At 43.9% G+C, this 17,159-nt stretch overlaps 1 protein-coding gene across 2 annotated transcripts in view; it reads left to right on the forward strand.

The window, feature by feature from the left end:
• The first annotated feature begins 1,405 nt into the window (after nucleotides 1-1,405).
• The window catches only part of fndc3a (fibronectin type III domain containing 3A), a 206,337-nt gene continuing 190,583 nt past the window's right edge, over nucleotides 1,406-17,159 (forward strand). The window contains exon 1 of one of the 2 annotated variants that reach the window (XM_071358146.1): nucleotides 1,406-1,788. The gene's annotated coding sequence lies outside the window, so the exon portion shown is untranslated. The remainder of the gene's footprint in view (nucleotides 1,789-17,159) is intronic. The other variant, XM_071358147.1, reaches the window with a different exon arrangement.

The following is a 17,159-nucleotide window of genomic DNA, read 5'->3' on the forward strand; positions in this document are numbered from 1 at the left end:
ACCCTCAAAGCCAATTCCTCCTTTGGCCGCCTTTCCTTCCAGTTCTCTGCTGCCAATGACTGGAACGAATTGCAAAAATCACTGAAGCTGGAGACTCTTATCTCCCTCACTAACTTTAAGCACCAGCTGTCAGAGCAGCTCACAGATCATTGCACCTGTACATAGCCCATCTGTAAACAGCCCATCCAACTACCTCATCCCCATACTGTATTTATTTTGCTCCTTTGCACCCAGTGTTGCCAACTAATTTTCAGGGTAAGTTGCTAGAGGCAGGTTGATTTGTGGCTAAAAGTTGCTAAATGACGTTGTGATGTCATTGCGTGTTAACATAAAACTGCATTATTACGTAGAATACACAATAACGTTACTCAAATTGACTGGCCATTGCTGCAAAAAATATGATTTGACATTTGTTCAGGTACAGACTCCCACTCTTTTCTGTACTTCTGGCTGTACAATTTTGATTGAGACATGTTGATTGATGTTGTAAGTTCTGTTCAAGATCAAACATTCGTGACCAACTATATTCATTGGGTTTGGCTCGTCGAGCCCGTACTACTGCTGCCAGTCAGCCAACAATGATTTGCAATTTTCTGGAATTGCTGCTGCCTGTGCACGAGCTGAGCGCCTGCTGCTGACGTCACTCACAATGCACTTTTGCAGCCAGGCACGTGTGTTGTGACTGAGTGTCTGACAGGGAAAATCGTTTTTGTGTAATTTAGAGGGAAAATGCGTGCATTTTAGCATTTGAGTCACATTTCAAAAGTTGCTAAAAGTTCCAAATACATTTTTTTAAAGTAGCTAAATGTGTTGCTATATGCTGTTTGATAAAAAAAAAAGTTGCCAGGGTAGTCTGAAAAGTTGAAAATTGCTAAATTGGGGTCACTGTTTGCACCCCAGTATCTCTACTTGCACATTCATCTTCTGCACATCGAATACTTTAGTGTTTAATTGCTATATCGTAATTACCTCGCCACTATGGCCTATTTTATTGCCTTACCTCCCTTATCTTACCTCATTTCCACACACTGTATATATACTTTTTTCCCCCTACTGTATGTTTGTTTATTCCATGTGTAACTCTGTATTGCATGTGTCGAACTGCTTTGCTTTATCTTGGCCATGTCGCAGTTGCAAATGAGAGGTTGTTCTCAACTAGCCTACCTGCTTAAATAAAGATGAAATAAATCAAATTAAAACAAATATTAATACTATGCAAGCCAGTCTCTATTGGCTAACAGTTGAGGAAAGATTGACTGAATCACTTGTTTTTATAAGGAACATTGAAACTCCCATCTCATATAGCACAAGTGAACAGCAAAACCTGGCTTCAAAACACAAATATCTGGATGTGGGCTACAGAGAAATGTCTATGATGCGCATGCGTACAAAGATTTGTGTACATTCTTCTGCGAGTCAGTGCGAGAGACGGTTGCGTTATGTACGGACTGGAGCTGGGTTGACGGTTACAAAAGTGTCAATAATAGCTGGTCATTTTGGGACAGAGAAAATCTCGAAATACTTACTTTAAACACGTCTTCTCTGCGAAACATGTCACATACCCAAAGTCTTCTTGCGGTCTGAATCTGACTGACTACTTAACGTGAGTTAACTTCGCTAGCTAACGTTAGGTAGAGTAGCTATCCTGCTGTCAAGCTAACTACAACAGTATCAGGTGCTGCTTGCCTGTGCTAACTAATTATCTTCGACGATTATAGCTACCTACAGTAACTAGCTAACTTCATCACCATCAATCACATTGCTGCCGCCGAGCAAGGAACAACTGTGGTGAGTAGCATTTGGTGACATACATTTGGTGCTAATTAGCAACTAGCATAGATAGCTAACTTAGCTACATCAGACAGTCTTGACTTGTGTAACGTTAATGCTAGGAAGCTAATCGATTGGTATACAAAGTTAAGTTATCCGAACGTAGCCATCGTCACTGTGAATGTTACTCTCACATGTTGTTTTTGTTAATATTCGCTATTAGCGAGGTAATGGCTACATGTGTTGTAGGTAGGCCATTTAAAGCTAACTTTAGCTAGTTATTAAACGGCCTACTACAACACCTGTAGCTGGCTTTTACCATAGACGCTAACTGCCTACCGCCTAGTATTGACGATAGTATGTATCTGACTGGGGAGTTTTGTTAAAACCCCCGACGCAATGCTAAACATTAACACGCATCGCTTGCGGTACGTTTTTGAGAACACATGTTTAGGGTTTACAACCCTTGTTTACGGAAAACAGACGGAAGATGGAGTGGACTACCTGTGTTATCTGTTCTCTGAACACCTGTGTGTAAACGGAAGATGGACGCCACAAACGCCTTGTCACCGAAAGTTGCAGCCTACAGCATTTGTCTTAAAACCGGTTAAAACTAGGAGTGTAAAGGTTCACCAAACCCATAGTTCGGTACTATTGCGGTTTAATGAATCCACTGTTCGATTTCGGTACAGAGAGAAAATTAAATGGCAATCACAATGTTCTTTGCATAGTCTTTTTCTTATCACATTTTATTTATCACATGCGCCGAATACCACAAGTGTAGACCTTCCCGTGGAAATGCTTTGTTACAAGCCCTTAACCAACAATGCAGTGCAAGAAATAGTTAAGCAAATATTGACTAAATATACTAAAGTGTGTGTGTGTGTGTGTGTGTGTGTGTGTGTGTGTGTGTGTGGACGTGTTTAACTATTCTTGTGGGGACCATAAGTCCCTACAAGAATAGTAAACGAACAAAAAGTTGACCAGCTGGGGACATTTTGTTAGCCCCCACAAGGTCAAATGCTATTTCTAGGGGGTTTAGGGTTAAGGTTAGAAATAGTGTTAGGGTTAGAATTAAGTTAAATATTAAGGTTAGGAGTTAGGGTTAGTTGTAGGGTTAGGGTTAGGAGCTAGGGTTAGGTTTAGGGTTAGGATAAAGTTTAGGTTTTTGGGTTAGGGTTAAGGTTCGGGTTAGGGTAAGAGTACGGGTTAGGATTAGGGTTAGGTTTAGGGTTAGGGGTTAGGGAAAATAGGATTTTGAATGGGACTGAATTGTATGTCCCCACAAGGTTAGCTGTACAAGACTGTGTGTGTGTGTGTGTGTGTATATATATATATTTATTTTAGTAACACAACAAAATAACATATATATACAGGGGTTACTGAGTCAATGTGCAGGGGTACAGGTTAGTCGAGGTAATTTGTTCATGTATTTATTATGAATCCCCACTACTCTTCCTGGGGTCCAAACATATTAAAGCACTTACATTTAAAAAAACAATAGATGTAAAACAGTACATATATTATTATACCATTACATATCTAGAATACAAAATGTTTAATATACACCATACAACAATATCACAATGACTGCGTATTCATGTGTCTCTTAACAGTCCCCGTTGTTCCATAAGTTGTATTTTTACCTGTTTAAAAAAAAAATCTGATTCTACTGCTGCATCAGTTACCTGATGTGGAATAGTTCCATGTAGTCATGGCTCTATGTAGTACTGTGCGCCCCCCATAGTCTGTTCTGGACTTGGGGACTGTGAAGAGACCTCTTGTGGCATGTCTTGTGGGGTATGCACAGGTGTCTGAGCTGTGTGCAAGTATTTTAAACTGGCAGCTCGGTACATTCAGCTTGTCAACACCTCTTACAAAAACAAGTGGTGATTAAGTCAATCTCTTTTCTACTTTGAGCCATGAGAGATTGATATGCATGTCATTAATGTTAGCTCACTGTACTTTTAAGGGCCAGCGTGCTGCCCTTTTCTATATTAAGGGACTATGCATAGATAATAGAGTGAGTAGCACCAGTGTGACACTGCGTAGTATAGAGGTCCTGGATGGCAGGAATCTTGGCCCCAGTGATGTACTGGGCCGTTCGCACTACCCTCTGTAGCGCCTTACGGTCAGATGCCGAGCAATTGCCATACCAGGCGGTGATGCAACCGGTCAGGATGCTCTCGATGGTGCAGCTGTAGAACTGTTTGAGTTTCTGGGGACCCATGCCAAATCTTTCAGTCTCCTGAGGGGGAAAATATGTTGTTGTGCCCTCTTCACATCTGTCGTGTGTGTGTGTGTGTGTGTGTACCAGTCATAAGTTTGGACACACTTACTCATTCAAGGGTTTTTCTTTGTTTTTACTATTTTCTACATTGTAGAATAATAGTGAAGACATCAAAACTATGAAATAACACATATAGAATCATGTAGTAAAACAAAGTGTTAAACAAATCAAAATATATTTTAGATTCTTCTTAACAACTAACCCAAGCCTCCACCAAGTTCAGTTTTATGACTGCTGTGAAAGACATTTTAAATGATTACGTTCAGTCCAAGTTGTTCACAAATGAGTGAAGTGAATAACCGCGGGCTGTATGTGTTCAGGGTCTCTGAAATATAAGTGCTGATCTAGGATCAGTTATCCTCTCTTATTTATTACGATCTATACGATATAACTGATCATAGAGCAGCGCTCCTACTCTTGATAATCTACATTTAGCCCCAGATACAGTATTTCTCCAGTCCAGGTGTCCTATATAAGAGGGGTCATTACAGCTGCCGAGAGTAGGCTACTGGTTGTTGGGACAGACTCAGGAAGGCAGTTATGCTGTTTATAACCACCCGAAACTGAGAAACAAAACTATCACAACTATTTGGGCTTGTTTCAGTACTGTGTTCAGGTTGAACGTAAGAAACATTTTCAAGCGAAACTCCTCTCTGATCTCAGTTTGTCACATTTTGTTCTTATGCACGATTATTGCCTGAGGATATTGAAAGTCATTTGCATTTGGGGCGGACATTTGGAGGAAATTATGATGTTAACCAGTAGTGTAACGTCATAGTTCCTAAGTATTGTAGCTAAGGATGTTGTCTTTGTGACCTCATGACTGAGTAAAGACCAATCTCTGTTTCCTCAGAGCACTTGACTTATGTCTACACCCCATTCCCTATATAGTGCACTGCTTTTAACCAGGGCCAATAGGGAATAGGGTGCCTTTTAACCAGGGCCAATAGGGACTAGGGTGCCATTTTAGAGGCATCCTTGACCTTACCTTTGACTCGACTCATCTTCTCCATCTATAGGTGTCTGCAACTCCTCCGCCATAATGGGTCCCCCCATGTTAAAAAACCAAATACGCCCCTTCTCTCTCTCTCTCTCGCTCTCTCTCGCTCTCATCTTTCTTTCTTGCTAAATGATGGAAGTCATTTAAAAAAAACAATAAAAAATAAATAAAAATGAGTCACCCTGACTCTCACTGACACCAATTCTGTAGTAGTAGAAAGTGGTCCACTTATTTTTCAGGGTGCCGTATTCCTGGCCGTTTTCTCTTGCCGTTGGGCCACTGCAGTCAGATCTTGAGAGGAGGCAATGACTGTGAGTAGTGTAATTGCCTATAACCCTGCCTGCCTGTGGTTAGCGCCGCACCGCTGGCTGCATTATAGCACTCTGTGGGTGTAGGGTAGACGGGGGACTTGGACGGGAGCTGGGCTGGGCTGGCAGGTCAGTGAGAGGACCCTTAAGTGTTTGTACTCTAGCAAAGGGGAGGCTAGTATTCACATGGCCACTTAACATAATTGTGTGTGACCCACTTAGAGAGAGAGGTGTGTATGAGCTGTCCTCCAGGCCTGCTGCAGCGGTAGTTAGTTCTCTCAGGCCCCCAGCTCTGATGAGCTGTCCTCCAGGCCTGCTGCAGCAGAAGTTAGTTCTCTCAGGCCCCCAGCTCTAATGAGCTGTCCTCCAGGCCTGCTGCAGCGGTAGTTAGTTCTCTCAGGCCCCCAGCTCTAATGAGCTGTCCTCCAGGCCTGCTGCAGCGGTAGTCAGTTCTCTCAGGCCCCCAGCTCTGATGAGCTGTCCTCCAGGCCTGCTGCAGCGGTAGTCAGTTCTCTCAGGCCCCCAGCTCTAATGAGCTGTCCTCCAGGCCTGCTGCAGCGGTAGTTAGTTCTCTCAGGCCCCCAGCTCTAATGAGCTCTCCTCCAGGCCTGCTGCAGCGGTAGTCAGTTCTCTCAGGCCCCCAGCTCTGATGAGCTGTCCTCCAGGCCTGCTGCAGCAGAAGTTAGTTCTCTCAGGCCCCCAGCTCTAATGAGCTGTCCTCCAGGCCTGCTGCAGCGGTAGTCAGTTCTCTCAGGCCCCCAGCTCTAATGAGCTGTCCTCCAGGCCTGCTGCAGTGGTAGTCAGTTCTCTCAGGCCCCCAGCTCTGATGAGCTGTCCTCCAGGCCTGCTGCAGCGGTAGTTAGTTCTCTCAGGCCCCCAGCTCTAATGAGCTGTCCTCCAGGCCTGCTGCAGTGGTAGTTAGTTCTCTCAGGCCCCCAGCTCTAATGAGCTGTCCTCCAGGCCTGCTGCAGCGGTAGTTAGTTCTCTCAGGCCCCCAGCTCTAATGAGCTCTCCTCCAGGCCTGCTGCAGCGGTAGTCAGTTCTCAGGCCCCCAGCTCTAATGAGCTGTCCTCCAGGCCTGCTGCAGCAGAAGTTAGTTCTCTCAGGCCCCCAGCTCTAATGAGCTGTCCTCCAGGCCTGCTGCAGCGGTAGTTAGTTCTCTCAGGCCCCCAGCTCTAATGAGCTCTCCTCCAGGCCTGCTGCAGCGGTAGTCAGTTCTCAGGCCCCCAGCTCTAATGAGCTGTCCTCCAGGCCTGCTGCAGCAGAAGTTAGTTCTCTCAGGCCCCCAGCTCTAATGAGCTGTCCTCCAGGCCTGCTGCAGCAGAAGTTAGTTTTCTTAGTCCCCCAGCTCTGATGAGTTAGCCGAAGTCTACGCCCTTTCGTCGGTGTTTGGTCACTTGTAGGGATTCTTCAATAAAGTCTTTGTTGTCATTCAATCAGAGGCAACTGGTTTTCATGCACATTTTTTTTTATTATTGAGAAATACTGCACCAAACATCTTTTAGTTAGATGTGAAATTGGGCGACTGAGATCTCATCAAAAACATCTTAAGAGTTATCTTAGTCCTAATGAATCTATTTCTATTTCAAGGAAGTGTATTCTAGCTACCATGTATCAAAATGGACAAACAGTGCTATTGCGACTCTTTTCTCATTTTTCGAGCGAAGGTCTTTTTAAGGGAGTTATGGAAGCACTCGTTGGTTTCGCCGAGTCTGGTTTGGCACCAGCCGACCTGATGCATGCTGGCAGTTTAATCATTATTTGCCCCACTGTGTGTGTGTGTGTGGATGCCCACTAAGGGGGCAGAGGATTGTATCGTAAACTGAACAGTCATCAGCTTTTAATGTCCCTTTTACTCCACTGTTATTGACCTCCTTATGCTAGTACCAACCCACACATTATTTGAAGGACTGTTATTTTCAATATAGAAACATTCGTGACTACTATGTAAGCTGCTTTGTAATAGTAGTCTGCTGTAAATTTTAATGAAGTTCTATTATTATATAGAAACATTCATATAATTATCATAGGCTGCTACTTTGTTGATAGCTTTGTAATGCAGTAGTTGATGCAGCTGTAATGCTATGATGACACTGTCATTAACTGGGCCTAAAGCCAGCAAGTGAATTTTAGGCTACTCTGTTGTAACCTAGATGTGGTTTCCTGTAGATCTGCCGGAACCTAGATGTGGTTTCCTGTAGATCTCCCGGAACCTAGATGTGGTTTCCTGTAGATCTCCCGGAACCTAGATGTGGTTTCCTGTAGATCTCCCGGAACCTAGATGTGGTTTCCTGTAGATCTGTTCTTCAGTGCTATAGGCTCTACTTTATTGACCACCACTTTGTGTCAGCTGACTTTGTCTACGTCCCACTCCCAAATGGCACCTTATTCCCTACATAGTGGACTGGACCCTGGTCAAAAGTAGGGAATAGGGTGGCATTTGGGACAGGACCTCTGTTTGAGCTTAACGAGTTGAGGGGTGGCGGATGAAAAGCCAGATCACTGTTTTAGGGGTGCATGCTCCAGATAGGTTCAAGGACGCGTTCCATTTCTCTCTGTCTCGCTCCTCTCTCTGTCTCGCTCCTCTCTCTGTCTCGCTCCTCTCTCTGTCTCGCTCCCCTCTCTGTCTCGCTCCCCTCTCTGTCTCGCTCCCCTCTCTGTCTCGCTCCCCTCTCTGTCTCGCTCCTCTCTGTCTCGCTCCTCTCTGTCTCGCTCCTCTCGGTCTCGCTCCTCTCGGTCTCGCTCCTCTCGGTCTCGCTCCCCTCTCGGTCTCGCTCCCCTCTCGGTCTCGCTCCCCTCTCGGTCTCGCTCCCCTCTCGGTCTCGCTCCTCTCGGTCTCGCTCCCCTCTCTGTCTCGCTCCTCTCTGTCTCGCTCCTCTCGGTCTCGCTCCCCTCTCTGTCTCGCTCCCCTCTCTGTCTCGCTCCTCTCTGTCTCGCTCTCTTCATATCTGTTTGGTGCCTAATGAATACGACTCTGGATGACATGACAACTCGGGCTGTAAACTATGACAGCAGTTAAAGGTGCTGGGCATACGAAAATGTCCATAATATATCTGGAGCTGATAGCGGAATGATGGTGTCTTTTCGCCTATTGATTTCTCCCGTCTGAGCTGTATCTGTTGACAAATGTATTATTAGTTTTTATTTCACCTTTATTTAACCAGGTAGGCCAGTTGAGAACAAGTTCTCATTTACAACTGCGACCTGGCCAAGATAAAGCAAAGCAGTGCGACAAAAACAACACAGAGCTACACAAACGTACAGTCAATAACACAATAGAAAAATCTATGTACAGTGTGTGCAAATGTAGAGAGGTAAGGCAATAAATAGGCCATAGAGACGAAATAATTACAATTTAGCATTAACACTCGAGTGATAGATGTGCAGATGATGATGTGCAGGTAGAGATACTGGGGTGCAAGAGGATAAATAACAATATGGGGATGAGGTAGTTGGGTGGGCTATTTACAGATGGGCTGTGTACAGATACAGTGATCGGTAAGCTGCTCTGACAGCTGGTGCTTAAATTTAGTGAGGGAGATATAATACTCCAGCTTCAGTGATTTTTGCAATTCGTTCCAGTCATTGGCAGCAGAGAACTGGAAGGAAAGGCGGCCAAAGGAAGTGTTGGCTTTGGGGATGACCAGTGAAATATACCTGCTGGAGCGCGTGCTACTGGTGGGTGTTGCTATGGTGACCAGTGAGCTGAGATAAGGCGCAGCTTTACCTAGCAAAGACTTGTAGATGACCTGGAGCCAGTGGGTTTGAGGCCGAATATGAAGCGAGGGCCAGCTAACAAGAGCATACAGGTCGCAGTGGTGGGTAGTATATGGGGCTTTGGTGACAAAACGGATGGCACTGTGATAAGACTGCATCCAATTTGTTGAGTAGAGTGTTGGAGGCTATTTTGTAAATGACATCGCCGAAGTCGAGGATCAGTAGAATAGTCCGTTTTTGAGGGTATGTTTGGCAGGATGAGAGAAGGAGGCTATGTTGCGAAATAGGAAGCCGATTCTAGATTTAATTTTGGATTGGAGATGCTTATTGAGTCTGGAAGGAGAGTTTACAGTCTAACCAGACACCTAGGTATTTGTAGTTGTCCACATATTCTAGGTCAGAACCGTCCAGAGTAGTGATTCTAGTCGGGCGGGCGGGTGCGTGCAGCGATCGGGTTGAAGAGCATGCATTTAGTATTACTAGCATTTAAAAGCATTTGAAGGCCACGGAAGGAGTGTTGTATGGCATTGCAGCTCGTTTGGAGGTTTGTTAACACAGTGTCCAAAGAATAGCCAGATGTATACAGAATGGTGTCGTCTGCGTAGAGATGGATCAGAGAATCACCAGCAGCAAGAGCGACATCATTGATGTATACAGAGAAAAAAGAGACGGCCCGATAATTGAACCCTGTGGTACCCCCATAGAGACTGCCAGAGGTCCGGACAACATGCCCTCCGATTTGACACACTGAACTCGATCAGAGAAGTAGTTGGTGAACCAGGCGAGGCAGTCATTTGAGAAACCAAGGCTGTTGAGTTTGCCGATAAGAATGTGGTGATTGACAGAGTCGAAAGCCTTGATTTTGCAGCTCTTTAGAACATCAGCTGTCTGGATTTGGGTGAAGGAGAAGGGGGGGGCTTGGGAAAATTGCTGCAGGGGGTTCTGAGCTGTTGGCCGGGTTAGGGGTGGAAAGCATGGCCAGCCGTAGAAAAAGGCTTATTGAAATGATCGATTATCATGGGTTTATCGGTGGTGACAGTGTTTCCTAGCCTCAGGGCAGCTGGGAGGAGAGGCTCTTATTCTCCATGGACTTTAGTGTCCCAAAAGTTTTTGGAATTAGTGCTACAGGATGTACATTTCTGTTTGAAAAAGCTAGCCTGCTGCTACCAACTACTGCTTCCCACAACTAATACCAACAACTGCTTCCACAGCAAATGCCACAACTACTAATACCAACGAATACAACTAAGTACCTACAATACATACATATTTACAAATTACTAGTGTCAGAGCTTCTTTCTCTGCCTTCCATCTTGACAGATGAGAATTAATTTATGTACTAGCTTCGAGATGCTAAAGGCTTTTTCCTCCCTGAATAAAGAACCCTGGCTGAGGTGTGTTTTGAATGAATGAATAAATGTCCTTGCAGTTATTACCGTGCTTCCTTAACTCTCAGGAACTTGTGTGTGCTAGACAAAAGGCTTTTATTTTGGCCTATACTACTGTCAAGTAACTCACAGGGCTCTAGTCAAAATCAGTGTTGAAATTAGTTACTTGGAAAAGTAATATATTTATTGTTTGAATAAGATTTGACCTGTTTGGAAAGTAACATGTTATATTACTTAGTTACTTTCATGAAGAAGAAAAACGAAATCTCACAGTTTTTGTTTTGACTGTCAGAGGGAGCAAGGCGAGTTGCGCAAGTTTTACCGAAGATCGGTTACCTTGCCCTAATTCAAACAGTGCACCTCTTCCGCTCTTTTTCTGCACGGTGCGGGTGAAGCACGTCTCTGTTTCATTTGAGCGCAGTTCTTCCACTGTCTGGAGAAACGGTCAGGCATATTAAGGTTGCATTGGCTACCACACCACAAGTGGAGGACTTGTGTTAGAGGTCACTGTTCTACCTGAATTCGACCCAAAACCAACAAGGAAGTATGTTAGTGTTGTATGAAACCAATAGGTGTGTGAAGCGAAGCTCACAATCGCTCTTAATTTCTATTCAAACACTCACTCTGCAGAAATATGATTCTGATAGTAATGGACACGTTGCTTGACAAGGCAATTGTAATATTAGCCGATATGAAAAAGTAACACCTCCAAAGTTATTTGATTACGTAACACGTTACTTTTTTTAACACGTTACCCCCAACACTGGTCAAAAGTAGTGCACTATGCAGGGAAAAGGGTGTAATTTGTAATGTGTTCTCTTTGTGTGTGTACAGTGCATTTGGAAAGTATTCAGACCCCTTCATTGTACCCCCCCCACCATTTTGTTACGTTACAGCCTTATTCTGAAATGGATTAAATAAAACAATATCCTCGTTAATCTGCAGACAATACTTCCTGATGACAAAGCGAAAACAGGTTTTTAGAAATGTTTGCAAATTTATTAAGCAATAAAAAACAAATCTTACATTCGTAAGTATTCAGAACCTTTGCTATGAGACTCATAATTGAGCTCAGGTGCATCCTGTTTCCATTGATCATCCTTGATGTTTCTACAACTATAATTGAAGTCCACCTGTGGTAAATTCAATTGATTGGACATGATTTGGAAAGGCACACACCTGTCTATATAAGGTCCCACAGTTGACAGTGCATGTCGGAGCAAAAAACAAGCCATGAGGTCAAAGGAATTGTCTGTAGAGCTCTGAGACAGGATTGTGTCGATGCACAGATCTGGGGAAGCGTACCAAAACATTTCTGCAGCATTGAAGGTCCCCAAGAACACAGTGGCCTCCATCATTCTTAAATGGAAGAAGTTTGGAACCACCGAGACTCTTCCTAGAGCTGGTCAGGGAGGTGACAGAGCTCCAGATTTCTTCTCTGGAGATGGGAGAACCTTCCAGAAGGACAGCCATCTCTGCAGCTCTCCACCAATCAGTCCTTTATGGTTGAGTGGCCAAACGGAAGCCACTCTTCAGTAAAAGGCACATGACAGCCCACTTGGAGTTTGCCAAAAGACACCTAAAGGACTAAACAAGATTTTCTGGTCTGATGAAACCAAGATCGAACTCTTTGGCCTGAATGCCAAGCGTCATGTTTGGAGGAAACCTGGCACCATCACTACGGTGAAGCATGGTTGTGGTACCATCATTCTGTGGGGATGTTTTTCAGCGACAGGGACAGGGGGACTAATCAGGATCGAGGGAAAGATGAACGGAGCAAAGTACAGAGAGATCCTTCACGAAAACCTGCTCAGGACCTCAGACTGGGGCGGAGGTTCACCTTCCAATAGGACAGCGACCCTCAGCACACAGCCAAGACAATGCAGGAGTAGCTTCGGGTCATGTCTCTGAGTAGCCCAGCCAGAGCCCGGACTTGAACCCGATCGAACATCTCTGGAGATGTCTCTGCATCTGTTGCCTGTTTGAGAGTTCAATAGCCTACTGATTCCGTGAGCTCAAAGCCTCACGCAACCACATTTACAAATTCTGCGGGTTTTAAATCTTTGCTATGCTGTAATAAATGCTTTACACTATTTTTCTTTAGACCAGCCTCACTGGTATTATTTAGAATTTATTCAGTGTTTACACTTCCAAATTGTCCGAATTTTAAAATATTTTTAATAACCCTCCCTTTTCCTTGATCTCCTTCTTGTTCCTTGATCATCATTGTTGTAATAATAATAATCGTCATTTATCATTAGTACAGCATGCTTAGTATCGCAGCCTTGTATAACCACCATTGAGCTGTAGGCCCGAAGAGCGCATCATGTTTAGTCTTAATACTGTAACTTAGTACGGCCCATTATTTCAACACTTTTATATTGGCTACTGTATCCATCATTTATTCGTTATGTTATAGACAGAAGCGTGCTACTTGGCAGACCAATCCGAACTCCTCTCTCGGGCATTTCCTGCACATCCATTATCTCAGCCAATCATGGCTAACGGGAAAAGTTCCTGTCTTTTTCCGTGGCTGAACCAAACTAGGCTCGTAATTTAACAATTGTATTCGTATTTACAGATGGTATACAAGTTTGTTATTAAGGCTCATGAAAGGTCATGAAGGGATTTCTGCCATTAAACACATTTTGATAAAATGTTTTACATATAAATGCCTCTAGTAGTGATGCGGGACTTATGCCTAGTTTCCTGAAATGAGTCACATGACACACCCTGTGTGTTTTTAATAAAATCAACTATATGCGTTGACCTTGTCTGATGCTTTAAGCTTACTGTTTGATGAAATTAGACACAAATGACTCGAGGGAGCCAGAGATCTAGAGGAAGAGAAAAAAACCATGAACCTGACCCAACCAGTCTCTTCCTGCTGGCTTCCTCAGGTTCTGCCATTATTCTCCTGAAGTTGCCGGTAATAGGCTGCACGAGGTGTAGCCCACCTTTTCTCATGTGGCATTCCAATTTATATTTTCTACCGATCTGTGTGCCAGTTATGGTTTTTATATGCACATAAAGACACATCTCAATCATTGTCATGTGGTTAATCAAAATTCTGTCTAAATTATAGAAACCTAAACTTTTATTGCCAAATTTCTAAAAACATCCAACATATTAAAAACTGCAGCCTGCTGGTAGAAAATATCCTGATTTTAATAAAAAAAAAATATATATCCCTATAAATTGCATTGGCTATGCATGGCCTGTCTGCAACGAACTTGAAACATTTGTATCAACTATTTAACTTGGGTTAGACCTGAAGCTCTTTGAAACATTTGTATCAACTATTTAACTTGGGTTAGACCTGAAGCTCTTTGAAACATTTGTATCAACTATTTAACTTGAGTTAGACCTGAAGCTCTTTGAAACATTGTATCAACTATTTAACTTGGGTTAGACCTGAAGCTCTTTGAAACATTGTATCAACTATTTAACTTGGGTTAGACCTGAAGCTCTTTGAAACATTGTATCAACTATTTAACTTGGGTTAGACCTGAAGCTCTTTGAAACATTGTATCAACTATTTAACTTGGGTTAGACCTGAAGCTCTTTGAAACATTGTATCAACTATTTAACTTGGGTTAGACCTGAAGCTCTTTGAAACATTGTATCAACTATTTAACTTGTGTTAGATCTGAAGCTCTTTGAAACATTGTATCAACTATTTAACTTTTGTTAGACCTGAAGCTCTTTGAAACATTGTATCAACTATTTAACTTGGGTTAGACCTGCAGCTCTTTGAAACATTGTATAAAATATTCTGGGCCCTGAAGAGTTTTCTGTGCTTGTGAGCTCGGGACAGACACAGCTGTAGGCTATTTGCTCAAGGGATAAGAAGCAGTGTTTGACTTGGGCGGTAGTTGCTCACTGCAATTTTCCACTGCTTGAGCTCTTGTTCCTCTTACAGAATATTTGCTCAAAAGTATTGTAGAGCTCCTGCGTCTAAATATAAACAGTACAAGCACCCAAAATGAGTATTTACAGATGGCATATAAGTTTAGCACTGATAAGAAGTGATCAGGTAGGCCTATTTTATGACTTTCCAGTGGATCAGAGCATGACATTTTTCCCTTTCATGCTCACCCCGGCTATCCTACAATCGAAGCTTGATGCCCTCAATCTCACACAAATTATCAATGAACCTACCAGGTACAACCCCAAATCCGTAAACACGGGCACCCTCATAGATATCATCTTAACCAACCTGCCCTCCCAAACCAGGATCTCAGCTATCACTGCCTCATTGCTTACGTCTGTAATGGGTCTGCGGCCAAATGACCAACCCTCATCACTGTCAAACACTTCCAAAACACTTCTGTGAGCAGGCCTTTCTAATCGACCTGGCCCGGGTATCCTGGAAGGATATTGACCTCATTCCATCAGTAGAAGATTCCTAGTTATTTTTTAAAGTGTTTTACTCACTCAATCTTAAATAAGCATGCCCCAGTCAAAAAAATTAGAACCAGGAACAGATATAGCCCGTGGTTTACTCCAGACCCGACTGCCCTTGACCAGCACAAAAACATCCTGTGGCGTACTGCATTAGCATCGAATAGCCCCCCGCGATACGCAACTTTTCAGGGAAGTCAGGAACCAATATTCTCAGGCAGTTAGGAAAACAAAGGCTAGCTTTTTCAAACAGAAATGTGCATCCTGTTGCACAAACTCCAAAAAGTTCTGGGACACTGTAAAGTCCATGGAGAATAAGAGCACCTCCTCCCAGCTGCCCACTGCTCTGAGGCTAGGAAACACTGTCACCACCGATAAATCCACGATAATTGAGAATTTCAATAAGCATTTTTCTTCAGCTGGCCATGCTTTCCACCTGGCTACCCCTACCCCGGTCAACTGGCCTGCACCCCCCACAGCAACTCGCCCAAGCCTCCCCCATTTCTCCTTCACCTAAATCCAGATAGCTGATGTTCTGAAAGAGCTGCAAAATCTGGACCGTCTTTCTAAAATCTGCAGCCGAAATTGCTGCTACCCTTATTACTAGCCTGTTCAACCTCTTTCGTATCTACTGAGACCCCCAAAGATTGGATAGCTGCTGCGGTCATCCCCCTCTTTAAAGGGGGAGACACTCTAGACCCAAACTGCTACAGACCTATATCTATCCTACCCTGCCTATCTAAGGTCTTCGAAAGTCAAGTTAACAAACAGATCACTGTACATTTCGAATCCCATCGTACCTTCTCCGCTATGCAATCTGGTTCCCGAGCTGGTCATGGGTGCACCTCATCCACGCTCAAGATCCTAAACGATATCATAACCTCCATCGATAAGAGACAATACTGTGCAGCTGCATTCATTGACCTGGCCAAGGCTTTCGACTCTGTCAAACACCACATTCTTATCGGCAGACTCAACAGCTTTGGTTTCTCAAATGACTGCCTCGCCTGGTTCACCAACTACTTCTCAGACAGAGTTCAGTGTGTCAAATCGGAGGGCCTGTTGTCCGGACCTCTGGCAGTCTCTATGGGTGTGCCACAGGGTTCAATTCTCGGGCCGTCTCTTTTTTTCTCTGTATACATCAATGATGTCACTCTTGCTGCTGGTGATTCTCTGATCCATCTCTACGCAGACGACACCATTCTGTATACATCTGGCTCTTCTTTGGACACTGTGTTAACAAACCTCCAAACGAGCTGCAATGCCATACAATTCTCCTTCTGTGGCCTCCAACTGCTTTTAAATGCTAGTAAAACTAAATGCATGCTCTTCAACCGATCGCTGCCCACACCGCCGCCCATCTAGCATCACTACTCTGGACGGTTCTGACTTAGAATATGTGGACAACTACAAATACCTAGGTGTCTGGTAAGACTGTAAACTCTCCTTCCAGACAGACATTAGGCATCTCCAATCCAAAATGAAATCTAGAATCGGCTTCCTATTTCGCAACAAAGCGAAATCCTTCACTTCATCCTTCACTCATGATGCCAAACATACCCTCGTAAAACTGACCATCCTTGACTTCGGCGATGTAATTTACTAAATAGCCTCCAACACTCTACTCAACAAATTGGATGCAGTCTTATCACAGTGCCATCCGTTTTGTCACCAAAGCCCCATATACCATCCACCACTGCAACCTGTATGCTCTCGTTGGCTTGCCCTCGCTTCGTATTCGTCGCCAAACCCACTGGCTCCAGGTCATCTACAAGTCTTTGCTAGGTAAAGCCCCGCCTTATCTCAGCTCACTGGTCACCATAGCAGCACCCACCCATAGCACGCGCTACAGCAGGTATATTTTACTGGTCACCCTCAAAGCCAATTCCTCCTTTGACCGCCTTTCCTAACAGTTCTCTGCTGCCAATGACTGGAACGAACTGCAAAAATCACTGAAGCTGGAGACTCATATCTCCCCCTCTAACTTTAAGCACTAGCTGTCAGAGCAGCTCATAGATCACTGCACCTGTACACAGCCCATCTGTAAATAGCCCATCCAACTACCTCATCCCCATACTGTTATTTACATTTTCTTGCTCCTTTGCACCCCATTATCTTTACTTGCACATTCATCTTCTGCACATCTATCACTCCAGTCTCTATCACTCCAGTGTTTAATTGCTAAATTGTAATTATTTCGCCACTATGGCCTATTTTTTGCCTTACCTCCCTTATCTTACCTCATTTGCACACACTGTGTGTATATATATATACTTTTTCCC

The sequence above is a fragment of the Salvelinus alpinus genome, chromosome 21 (genome assembly GCF_045679555.1).
Source record: "Salvelinus alpinus chromosome 21, SLU_Salpinus.1, whole genome shotgun sequence".
In the NCBI taxonomy this organism is placed as follows: Eukaryota; Metazoa; Chordata; class Actinopteri; order Salmoniformes; family Salmonidae; genus Salvelinus; species Salvelinus alpinus.